This window comes from Hyla sarda, chromosome 4 (genome assembly GCF_029499605.1).
Source record: "Hyla sarda isolate aHylSar1 chromosome 4, aHylSar1.hap1, whole genome shotgun sequence".
Classification (NCBI taxonomy): Eukaryota; Metazoa; Chordata; class Amphibia; order Anura; family Hylidae; genus Hyla; species Hyla sarda.
Window position 1 is genome coordinate 112,933,812 of NC_079192.1, and position 13,610 is coordinate 112,947,421.

Genomic DNA, 13,610 nt, shown 5'->3' on the forward strand with positions numbered 1-13,610 from the left:
TCCCTGCACGCCCGCTGCCGGACTCTGCAGTAACTGCAAGTGTAATGAGGGAACGGGGTACGCGGGGCGGGGGGGGGGGGAGGGAACGGGCTAGTGCCGTAGCGGGGGGGGGGGGGGGAACGGGCTAGCAGAAATAAAAAATAGGATGGTGGGAACTACCATTTAAGCATGTCACATTACACATATATCTTAGTGGTAGCAGTGTGCTGCTGTTATCCTCTTGTTTGTACTTTTAGTTAAGCCCCAGCAGTGTGCACCTCTATACTCATTTCATACAATAGTTGTGTATTAGGATGTGCTGACCAATTTTTGCTTTTTTGATAGATAGATACATAGATATAGATAGATATACAGGAGATGGATAGATAAATAGCAAAACGAAAAAATACGGGCAGCACTGCATAAAACAATGATACAGATTGGTGCTCGCTGTAGATGGACTTGGTCCCAGACGAAACAGACAGCAGAAAAACAGTGGCACACAGGTGGCTATGGTGAAAAAGCTGTGGCTTTTATTCACCAAACAATGGTGATGTTTCGACTGCCTCTCGCAGCCATTGTTGATCAACAAATGGTGGAAGTGCAAGGTATAAATAGTTTACAAGACATACATCATAATGAGGTGACAATTATCAATTTACAATACAAAAATAGTCAGCGTGATTAAATAAGATTACATGCAGAGGTCCAAGTATAACTACACACATGTCCATAAGGGACCAGCGCCATGCCAATATAAAAAAAAAGTGCAACACATTATTAAAACATGACTAGACAGAAAATACATTAAGTGTTAGTGCAGCTGTGTGTAATCAGATCAGAGTACCTCCGTATCACAGAAAGGGGGGGCTGCGGCGTGCATGTCACCAGGCTCGATCGCGTGGAACGCTTTGCCATATACGGCGTCCGAGGCAGACATAGTTTCCGGTGTGAACCGGAAGTGATGCAATGCGTTGGCATGACAACACACACACAGCGTTTCCTGCGCATGCATCCTAGGGCTGTGATGTCCGTCAGCGTCATCTTGAAAATTGGTAAAACGGAGCTGTCAAGTCACTTAAGGCAGGTTATCGTCTTGTATCAGAACACTCAGTGCACAGTGGGCAGTGGGAACATCCACCTTTATTGAGTATATAACCCACGCTTGTGGCTGCTCTGGCATGGTGTTCCCCACCCATCTCACTTGACATCCTTCAGTGTTGTACTCGGTTCTTGGTGGCATCCGGGCGTCCACTGTTCCCACATTACAGAGAAATTCATAAGGAGATGAATTCCATGTAGGGACTTGCAGGCTCAGTGTAGTAATTTAACCATTATTCATGAAGTGTAATGTCTGCTCTCGGGCACTGCGGACTGGCGATCACATCACTGCATGATTTTCGTCCGGCTTCATGCACCCCACGATCTCTCCCCCACCTGTAACATAAAGGGACCAGAATTAAAATGTGTGACATTAAAATTTATTAATAAGGAAAGCCTACACAAGTCAGGAGCTTGATACGCATTCTTGATACACACACGATATGGATATATTAGAGGTTACATATTTTATGGTTTATTTTAAACTCCACATTTAAACCCCCAGGTTTTAAGGCCTGGAGGGTATATATCCACTTTAACTCTCGCTTCTTCAAGTGACTGACCCTATCCCCCCCTCTCTTGAGGAGAGGGATGTGGTCAATCAACATGAAGTGGAGATCCTTCTCCGTATGCCCTTGGTCACTGAAGTGTTCGGCCACAGGGAGATCTTGTCTCAACCTGCGGATGGTGTAACGGTGATGATTTATGCGGGTCTTAAAGTCCCACGTGGTCTCCCCTACCTAAATTAATCCGTTGGGGCACCAAAGGACATACACAACAAATGATGAGTTACATGTCAGATAATGTTTGACCCTGTATTCAACTCCCGTTCTAGGATGTACAAAGGTGTTTCCCTTGCAATGAGCAACTGATACAGGACCTACATGGGGATGATCCAGGAATTAGAGTTGTAATGTAGGTTTGGCCAGGGCTTGCGAAGTGCACATCCGCCTTAACAAGGCGGTCTTTTAAGTTACGTGCTCGCCGGTATGCCATCATAGGAGGGTGTCTGAATTCATCCACCTCCTCAAAGCCATCCCGCAGAATGTGCCAGTGTTTTCTGAGGACACTGGACAATCTGCCGGGGGCCTCCGAGAAGATGGAGACAAAGGTCACCCTAGGTGACCATTTAGTGCTATGTGTTGTGATGGCCTGTAGATTCTTCTTGAGTGTATTATCTTTACTTGCTAACTATTCTTTTGGGTAGCCACGCTCCAAAAAATTGGACACCATCATGGCTCCAAATCAGTGTCAGAGCTTACTATTCTCCTTGACCGTAGCATCTGGCTAGTGGGCAACGAGCATAGCATGGGTTTGGGATGGTGACTCTCGTACCTTAAGACTGAATTAGCATCTGTTGATTTCACATACAGGTTTGTGGTTAAACTGTGTCCATCAATCTGTACTACAGTGTTGAGAAATTGCATCGACTTGGTAGAGTAGGTTAGGGTGAATTTGATGTTAGGATGTATGCCATTGAGATATTCCTGGAATGCCAGCAAACGTGCCTCGCCTCCCATCCAGAGGAGGAAGACGTCATCAATGTACCTCCACCACTCCAGCACATGGCTGAAGTGGTGGGACACATAGACGCCCCCCTCCTCCAGGCGAATAGGTTGGCGCCACATTTGTTCCCATGGCCGTTCCTTCACACTGAATATAGAATTGTTCGTTAAATTTGAAGTAGTTTTTCCTGAGAACTATATGCAATCAAAAGATCAATTTGTTCCTGTGAAAAATCTCCCATGATGGCATCCCTGACAGCAAGGATTCTGTCATCATGGGGAATTGATGTATAGAGACTTACAGTGTCCAGGAATGCTAATATAGCACCCTCTGGAACAAAGGTGTTATGTATTTTGGACAAGAAAACAGTTGTGTCCTGTATATATGATTTTGCTTTATATGCATATGGACGAAGAACCTTGTCAAGGAATATTGAGATGTGGCTCGTTGCAGATTCCCTCCCGGACACTATCGGGCACCCGGGAGGGTCATGCAACGACTTGTATATTTTTGGCAAGAAATACAGAAATGGCGTCAATGGGTGTTCAACTACAAGGTATTCTGCTAGTGGTTTATCCACAAGGTTCTTCTCCATAGCTGCTGTAACGAGAGATTTAATTGTGCATTCCGTCTCCCACCTAGGGTCCACAGACACCCTTCAGTAGGTGGCAGAATTAGCCAATTGTCGAAGTGCCTCAGCGATATATTTGGACTTGTCCATCACCACAACTGCCCCGCCTTTATCCGCGGGCTTTATAACCAGGTTGTGGTTTTGGACAAGCCCATCAATCGCCGAGACCTGTTCACTTGTAAGATTAGGGTGTTTCAGAGAAAGAAAATCTTTTTTCATTTTGTCAATATCTCTTTTCACTAGAGCACAAAACGTATCAATCATGGGATAATTTACATTAGAAGTAAAATCACTTAAAGTGCCAATGTCAGTCATTCAAATGAAAATACATACCAGAGTCAGTATGAGGGAATTCTCCCTCAATTACGTTGGGTCCCGTCCGAGGTCGATCATGTCCCCATTCTCAAACGGGGGGGCAATCGAACGGCCAAACTCAAAAGGAAGGAACTGTGGTGGATATATGAATTGAACTCTCTGAAACCAGCCGGGCTCAATGTTAAATTTATTGCAACTCATGATATTTGCAATGAGCGCTAAATCCAGGTTGTAGTATTTTTTTGTGTGTCATCCCTAAACGTGTAGGATTGGTTTATTTATTTCCATTATTACTTCCCACTGTCACGTCCACATGGCACATTTTTTGTACTAACTACTTTATCTTTTTGCATTCACAGAAGTGGGCCCACGGTCTCTCACTCATTTCCCTCGTTCCCACTGGCAGACACGGCACCCGCCTTTCCCATCCGCAACATCAGCATTCCACTGGACATCACAACAGTCTCCCTAACCACTCTCAACCTCACGACTTCGCTCCAATTCTGGCACTTCTCCAGTGACGGGTAGCTCTAGGATGACCCAGGCTGGCTACCTATGGTGGCTGACCAGGGACAACCCCACCCAGGACTACGCAGGGGTGCTCCGGTAACCGGGACTCCCTGTGCGGTCCCCGAGCAAGAAATACCTACCGGGAGAATGCCTTATCACTGCCGAAACTTCTTCCCTTCTTAAAAATGGCGTCCGATCTCTCCGACAGCCGCATGAGCATGCGCAGGGAGTGACGCAAGTGGTTGCCACAGAGACTTCGCACGTGACCGTCCACGCTGGTTTGTTGTTACTCGTCACTTCCGGCTCTCCCACGAGTTCGCCTCGCAAGTCGGGGAAAGGCGTGTGATGCCCGCCGCTCGCACAGGAAGCCATCTGCCGGGTGAGTGACCGGATCCTCCGCCCACTTTTGCTAAAGAGAGACTTTTAATGCACTGTACACCATATAACAATGCTTTTACTGCAATACATGGATGGATTATTGCTCACGCCTGTATATACATTGTTGTATAACATGTTTTCTTTGCTTGATCACTGTGCACCATCACGATTTCGTTTTGTTTACATGTCAATCATGCTTTATTGATGGGCAGTCCTGCGTGACTACAAAAACCCACTGTGAATAACCATTTGTTGCTTGACAAAGACAGCGAGAGGCTGTCGAAACGTAGCTCACAGTGGAGTGAATAAAAGACATCACTTTGCACTGAATCAACGGGAGTGCCCCTGTTTCTTTTTGGATAGATAGATAGATGGATAGCAACAGGAGTCTTTGTTTAGATAGATAGATAGATAGATAGATAGATAGATAGAAAAAATATCTCTCCACAGCACCATTAGTGGCAAAAGAAACATGATTTATTCCATAAAAGGTTTCATTACAAGCAGCAGCAATATTTTGGTCAGCTCAGCCTGACCTTTCTCAAGAAGTTTAACCATTGAAAACCACACATATATGAGGGTACCAATTACAGATACCAAAAGTGCATCATTATCAATAAAATACATAAATCCGACAATAAAAGTTTACAAAAAATCATAAAGTGTTATAATGTCATAGTGTAAACAGATATAAAAATAATACCAAAAGTGCATGCAGAATCACTTTAAAATTCATATTCAACCATAAGATACATGTATAATTACATCTAATTACAACCGTGCATCACATGTGTAAATTAACAACAATTAATGGGAAGGTGGCAGGGAGCACACACTCCTCTGACCAGGGTTCCAGGATTCACGACCACCTAGCACCTTATTACTTTTTGCTGATGGTTTGGAAGTGGTGCTCTTCTACTACTTCTTTTAGATAGATAGATAGATAGATAGATAGATAGATAGATAGATAGATAGATAGAAGATAAATATATTTGAAGATTTCTCAAAACTACAAAGGAAAAGTGGAACAGTTGCCTATAGCAACCAATCAGATTGCTTCTGTTAGGTTTCAGAGGTATGTTTAAAAACAAAAGAAGCAATCTGATTGATTGCTATTGGCAACTGCACCACTATTCTTCTACACAGGTTTTGGCCAATCTCCCTGAGAGAGAAAGATTTGAAATAAATAGAAAATTTCATTTAATCTTTTGATAAGAGGTAAAAGCAAAGCCAAAGAGTTCAGCTTCAATGTTTTGATGTATTGTTTATCAGTGAATGGGCTCTACCATGTTAATGAAAAGTTGTGCAAAATGTATTTATAAAGAAAATAATATTTGCTTTTTATGTGACAAGTGCAAGTCAACAGCTGTGGCTCAAAACAAAAAGAATAAGATGTACCATGTTGTATTTTAGCTCCATAATACTTATAATCAGGGCTGCCATCAGGAATTTTGGGGCCCCTTACACAGCTAAAGGCCTGCCCCCCCCCCACCACCACCACCGCACGTGGTTGCCTGCCCAGACTTTGCCCATAGGCCCCTGACTCCGCCTCTAGACCTCCCCTACAGCCCACCCCCAATTGTTTTTATTTATTTTCTGCACTATAAAGGCGTACTACCCAATCGGTGATATCAGCCATTAGCCTTGGGTCCCAGCTGATGATAGCAGCCTAGACCCGCCAGGTATGAAGCTGAGCACGCTTCAAACTGCAGAAGGGCTTACGTTTATGTCATGTTTCTTAAGGGGTTATGCAATAAAAGCTATATAGAGGGGTTTAAGGGTATGTGTTTCATATAGTTTGTTTGTTAGTAGTTTTCCTCCCATATAGTTGTAGGCCTCTCTGAGAGGGGCCTGGGCCTACTAAAACTATATGGGAGCAACTATTAAAGGAGTTGTCTGGTAAAGGATAGGGGATAAGTTATAGATCGTGGGGGGTCTGAGCATTGGGCCCCCCACTATCTCCTGCACGGGGTCCCGGCAGTCAGCTGGAAGGGGGGTGTACCATACCCCGCACGGAGCGCCGGCCCACATGCCTCTCCATGTAGCCCATAGAGATACATGGAGGGGGTGTGCCGGCGGCGACGTCCTGCGGGGTACATACGTCAGCTTCCGGTAAACTACCAGGGCCCTGTGAAGGAGATTGCGGGGGTCCTAGTGCTATAACTTATCCTCTATCCTTGGATAGGGGATAAGTTATTTTTCACCAGACTACTCCTTTAACCTCTTAAGGATGTAGGGCGTACCTGTATGCCCTACACCCGGTCCCGGTGTTTAAAACGGGGTCATGCCGTGACCCCGCATCACACCGGGTCGGTCCCGGCTGCTAGTCATAGCCGGGACCCTGGGCTAACAGCACGCGGCATCGTTGTGTTATCGTTGTGCCGCACGCTGTTAACCCATCAGACGCAGCAGTCAACTTTGATCGCCGCGTCTGAAAGTGAAAGTAAACTCTTCCTGGCAGCTCAGTCGGGCTGATCGGGACATCGCAATAAAATCACGATGTCCCTATCAGCTAGGATGCAAGTGGAGGTCTCCTTACCTGACTCCGCGGCGTCTGATCGGGGTTTGATTGTTCCAAGCCTGAGCTACAGACTGGAGCAATCAAGCCCCTATCTCACTGATCCGTGCAAAGCTATGGCTTTGTAGGGATCAGCATAGGGGATCAGTGTGTGCAGTGTTACACCCGCTATGGGAGCTGAAAGTGAAAAAAAAAAAAGTTAACAAAGGTCATTTAGCCCCTTCCCTAATAAAAGTTTGTATCACCCCCTTTTTCCATAAAAAAAAAAACTGTAAATAAAAATAGACATATGTGGTATCGCCGCGTGCGGAAATGTCCGAACTAGAAAAATATATCGTTAATATAGTCCAAAGTCCAAAATAGCATATTTTTGGTCCCTTTTAATATCATGAAAAAATTTATAAAAAGCGATCAAAAAGTCTGATCAATACAAAAATGGTACTGATAAAAACTTCAGAACACGGCGCCAAAAAAATGAGCCCTCATACCAGCCCGTACGTGGAAAAATAAAAAAGTTATAGGGGTTAGAAAATGAGAATTTTTTACATATAAATTTTCCTGCAGGTAGTTATAATTTTTTTCCGAAATACAACAATATCCAACCTATATAAGTAGGGTGTCATTTTAACCGTATGGACCTGCAGAATAAAGATAAGGTGTTATTTTTACCGAAAAATGCACTGCGTAGAAACGGAAGCCCCCAAGAGTTACAAAATACAATTTTTCTTCAATTTTGTCGCACAATGATTTTTTTTTTCTGTTTCGCCGTGCATTTTTGGGTAAAATGACTAATGTCACTGCAAAGTAGAATTTGTGGTGCAAAAAATAAGCCATCATATGGAATTTTATGTGCAAAATTGAAAGCGTTATGATTTTTAGAAGGTGATGAGGAAAAAATTCAAAAACGGAAAAAACCCTGGTCCTTAACCCCTTAAGGACACATGACGTACTGGAACGTCATGTGTCCACTCCCGATCTATAACGCGGGGCCACGGCGTGGCCCCGCGTCATAGCGGGTCGGGCCCGGCCTCTAACAACGGCCGGGACCCGTGGCTAATAGCGCGCGGCATTGATCGCTGTGCCGCGCGCTATTAACCCTTTAGACGCGGCGTTCAAAGTTGAACGCCGCGTCTAAAGTGAAACCGAAAGCATCCCGGCTAGCTCAGTGGGCTGTTCGGGATAGCCGCGGTGAAATCGCGGCATCCCGAACAGCTGACAGGACAGCGGGAGGGCCCCTACCTGCCTCCTCGCTGTCCGATCGCCGAATGACTGCTCAGTGCCTGAGATCCAGGCATGAGCAGTCATGCGGCAGAATCGTTGATCACTGGTTTCTTATGAGAAACCAGTGATCAATGATGAAGATCAGTGTGTGCAGTGTTATAGGTCCCTATGGGACCTATAACACTGCAAAAAAAAAGTGAAAAAAAAAAGTGAATAAAGATCATTTAACTCCTCCCCTATTAAAAGTTTGAATCACCCCCCTTTTCCAATAAAAAAAAAAACACAGTGTAAATAAAAATAAAAATAAACATATGTGGTATCACCGCGTGCGGAAATGTCCGAATTATAAAAATATATCATTAATTAAACCGCTCGGTCAATGGCGTGCGCGCAAAAAAATTCCAAAGTCCAAAATAGTGCATTTTTGGTCACTTTTTATATCATTTAAAAATGAATAAAAAGTGATCAATAAGTCCTATCAATGCAAAAATGGTACCGTTAAAAACTTCAGATCACGGCGCAAAAAATGAGCCCTCATACCGCCCCATACACGGAAAAATAAAAAAGTTATAGGGGTCAGAAGATGACAATTTTAAACGTATTAATTTTCCTGCATGTAGTTATGATTTTTTCCAGAAGTCCGACAAAATCAAACCTATATAAGTAGGGTATCATTTTAATCGTACGGACCTACAGAATACATATCAGGTGTCATTTTTACCGAAAAATGTACTACGTAGAAACGGAAGCCCCCAAAAGTTACAAAACAGCGTTTTTTTTTTCAATTTTGTCGCACAATGATTTTTTTTCCCGCTTCACCATAGATTTTTGGGCAAAATGACTGACGTCATTACAAAGTAGAATTGGTGGCGCAAAAAATAAGCCATCATATGGATTTTTAGGTGTAAATTTGAAAGAGTTATGATTTTTTAAAGGCAAGGAGCAAAAAACGAAAATGCAAAAACGGAAAAACCTCCGGTCCTTAAGGGGTTAAGGGGTTAACAGAGGGGCCTACCCAAACTATATGGAAGCAACTATTAACAGAGGGGCCTACCCAAACTATATAGGGGCTCCATATAGTTTGGGTAGGCCCCTCAGTTAATAGTTGCCCCCATAGCTGTGGTAGGCCTGGACCCCTCTCAGAGAGGCCTACAACTATATTGGGGGGGGGGGACTATTAGCAAAGAGGGGTCTACAACAACTATATGGGCCACAATATAGTTGTTGTATGCCCCTTTCTGCTGCTAATTGTTGCCCCTCATTATCCATATAGTTTGGGCCTCATCTCTTTTCCCCAGGCAGCGGGCCCCAGCTCAGGTGCCTGCCACTGATTCTGCTACGCACCCCCCCCCCTCCCAGCCCCAAGTCACATTATATATTTTTTTTCCTTAAATTTATGACAGGTGCTGCCTGTGATCAGGCTCATTTTATACCGCTGCCACCACTCACCTCTTTGGTAGCCAGCCAGCCCAGCGGCGCACTGAGTCGCAGGGCACAGTCAGCAGCAGGCAGAAGAGCTACTCTCCTCAGCTTCACCACAGCGCTACTGTACATGAGGAGCAGGGCAGCGGCTGTATCAATATGCAGCGGCCGTGCGCGAGGAAGTAGTACCTCCCGCTGGCCACTGCAAATTTAAAGAGGCAGCCGGCCCCGGAGGTATCCCTGCCCTGCTTCATGTATGCTGGCCTGTATCCCTGCACTGACCGCGGCATTGACTGTAAGTAACCAGTTAGGAGCAGTAATGGGCCTCCAGCGGTCTGTGAGTGACAATCGCAGAGCCACTCACTGACAAGAAAAAAGAAAAGTTCCAGGGACAGCCGGGCCTCCCTGAAGCTCCGGGCCCCATACAGGAGTATGAGTTGTCCCCCCTGATGGCGGCCCTGCTTATAATAATTACAAGAAGAAGTCTAGAGATTATTATCATTTTTGGACTGGAACTGGTTCGTAAGAAGAGCACTGTGCATGCACAGCTATAGGTGCCAGCGTTCACTGTGTAATGAAAGACACCAAAATTTGATCGGTGGAGGTACTGTGTGTCAACACCCCATCTGTCGACAATTGATTCCCTATCCATAGAGTCCTGGCAAAGCACTTTATGCAAATGTTGGGAAGTCTTGAGATTTGGAAAACCTATTCAAAACCATAAGTCTTAACATAGAGATAGGAAAACTTTTTGTAATGCAGAGAGTGGAAGGAAGCTGAAGATAATAACCAATGTGTTTTTAGGACCTAAAAGGGACCAACAAAGCAATTATTCCAGGGGCTGATTGGTGAAATTGTCCAATGCTACAGGTAAATAGGAAGTCAAGATCATAGAAATGTCTGCAAATGGTCTGTGAAGAGAAGACTTGACTTGAGCACAGGTTTTGAAAAATCTCCCCCAAAATCCGTATCATCTCATCTCCAATTTGACCCCCAACCATATGTTGCAACTTGATGCGTGATGCATAACCTGCTTGGATGGCTAGACAGCATGGAGGAAGGTGCTCAGCACAGAACCTGGTGGCATAGCATACCATGTTAAGGATGGAGACCCATCTGTATTACAATACATTGAAGATGAGTGATGCACACTGGATCCTCAGTACAGGAATTGGAAATGGCAAAAGAGAATGATAGAGCATCAGGCCTGTTTCATATCAGCTGGTCAACAACATGTACATAAAAAGAGGAAATAACAAGCAGATTGGTGACCCCAACAAAAGGGAAAATAAATGTCCCTGGAATTACTGGTGCAAACATCTTAATAGTTCCCTGAATGGGATGAAACCAGATTAAATAAAGTAAATGAATGAACAGGGTTGAATTTTCCTACCAGATGTACCAAGGCTTTGATACAATAATAGGTCCTAATACAACAGGGCCAAGAAAGGCCCAGAAAAAGACAACACCATTTGGAATTCACGTTTAAAGGAAAATGGTCACCCGTTCACCAGCACTATAACCCGATTCACCGGATTATAGTGCGGGTGAACAGGAGACCAATGCGGGGTCTCGGACTGCTATACCTACCTGCAGTCCGGAGCCCCGATGCTCCAAATGTCCCCCTCTTCCAGCGCTGACTTGCGCTTTGAGGCACGCCCGATGGGTAGATTTAAATATTCATGAGCGCTGGTCACGTGAGCGCTCATGCCTACTGAAATGTTGATGATTTTTACATGCACATGTTCTGTGTAGATGGAGGGTGGGCACTGCTGGTATCACTAACTCCTGGTGGTCCAGGAAACCTCAGTCCAAATTAAGGCACCAATAAGCGTATCATTACATGCTGTAGACTCATTATTTTAATAGAAAACTATGATATGCAGAGGGGTTTGGGAAGTATTTGCTCCAGCTAGTGGAACATGTACCTGACAGCTAAAATATAGCACATGTCTTTCTATTTTTGGGGACATTATCTTATGGAAAATAAATAAAACCAGGGAAATTTGGCATATTACCATCTCTCACTTATCCCTTCAGAGTGAGTAGAAGGCCCATTTTATGCTTCCTCTTAATACATAATTCACAGCTCATTGATTTCAAGTGGCTGGATGGTATTTAAAATGTTAAAAGCGCAGTGTCAAATGCAGGGCATGAATAATATATGCTCTCAGATATGATTGATCTTAATTATTTAAGTATGGCCATGGTGTGTTTTAAAGCACATTCTGCTACACGTTTTGTATGTTTCTAAATTGTGTATGCAAAACAGGAAGGAATATGTGTAAGTCATTGAAGAAAAATAACACACATGTAACATGTATACTTGTCATCTTGTAAAGTTTTACTAAAATAAACATATACTGGTGGGCCCCGATTCACAGGTATTCTATTCAGTATGTTCTGGGTTTTATTTTTCCCTTATGCCCCACTGCTAGGTTCTGGCCCAAACTCTGTACACCTAGGGATAGCTTTTAATGTTGTAGTTCTAGTGCCATACTGTATGTGATCTAGATACTGTAAACTATGGGGGATGCCAAAAAGGTAATGCATCTTATTCAAATCCTTGGCTAGGGCTGAAAACTAAGGCTCCCCAGGTAAAGGAAAGACTAGCTACATTTTTGATAACGCCTTATTCATACTACAACATTTCATTTGAGCACCACCTCTATGTCTGGGATCTCAGGGAAGGAGATGAAAAATGGCCCCTTAAGCACTTTATTTACACCTTTCAACTTCTCTAGGAATCTCAGTGAAATTAATAGTGGTAGTTAGTTCCCTACTTTATCTACACGTTTATGCATGTATGTTGTAAAGGACATCTAGTATAAAAGAGGCTCTCCCTCTTTATCAAGTCTATTTGTTCAACAATGTTCTGTTCTCTTGTTTCTTGTTGGTGACTTATGTTCTTTTCAATTTGGTCATGCATTTCTAAAAGGTGAACAGCATAATACAGACTTCTGAGATACAAGTTGTTTTATTGTATTCTTGGTTACTTTTCAGGAATAATTTTTCACACCTGTGGTAGGGTATAGGTCAGACTAGTGTTTTCCCCATACCACTGCCCCTGCCTACTTGGACTATTCATGCAAAATGGCAGCAAACTGGGTGAGGGTCCCTAGACTGGAGTAAGTATGAGGAGCCAGACAGGCCAGGTCAGCAACACACAGGCAAAAATTGTACAAACTTATCAGACAAAGGGTTAACCAGGGACAAAAAGTGTTAATACAATAGCGCTAAAAATTGAAGTAGTGTTGGATAGAGAAGTGCCCAAGGAAGCAGCTATATTGAGAGTATGGACGCTCGTATGAACATACAAATGTGTGTAAATAAAATAACAACAATAAGTGCTATAGCACTTATAATAAAATAACTGTTTGTAAAAAGCTGTATAGTACATACCTGTATAGAAGAGTGCTGGTAAGAGATATTGGTGATAGAGAAGTGATAAAGGAGGGCTGCAAATAGAGAATAAAATCGTTAGCATAATAAATACTGTTCAAACTTTTTCATAATACATATATATATATACATACACAAAGGAGAGGAAGGAGAAGCACCGTGAACCAGGATTCCGGATCCATTTGGGTGCTCAGCTTCGGGAGCAGACCTACCCCAATGTAATATCCAAAGCAAAGTAGAAGAGGCACTCCTATATCACACAAAAAAACATGGTTTATTCACTTATCTGTGTATAGCGACTTTCGACTTATCAATAAAGCCTTTCTCAAGCATGCTTGAGAAAGGCCTTATTGATAAGCCGAAATGTCGCTATACACAGATGAGTGAATAAACCACGTTTTTTGGTATATATATATATATATATATATATATATATATATATATATATATTGTAAAGGGTTTTACTTTGGGATCGTCCTTTGCCGTAGCCAAAGGACACGTTTTTCCACAATAAACCGGCAAACAGCGAGTCCTTTCTGCAATTCTGGCTCCTTGCCAGGTTGATTAAACGGGGCGCAGGATAAACAAATAAAGCAAAACATAAAAATAACTCCTAGGCCGTCTAGT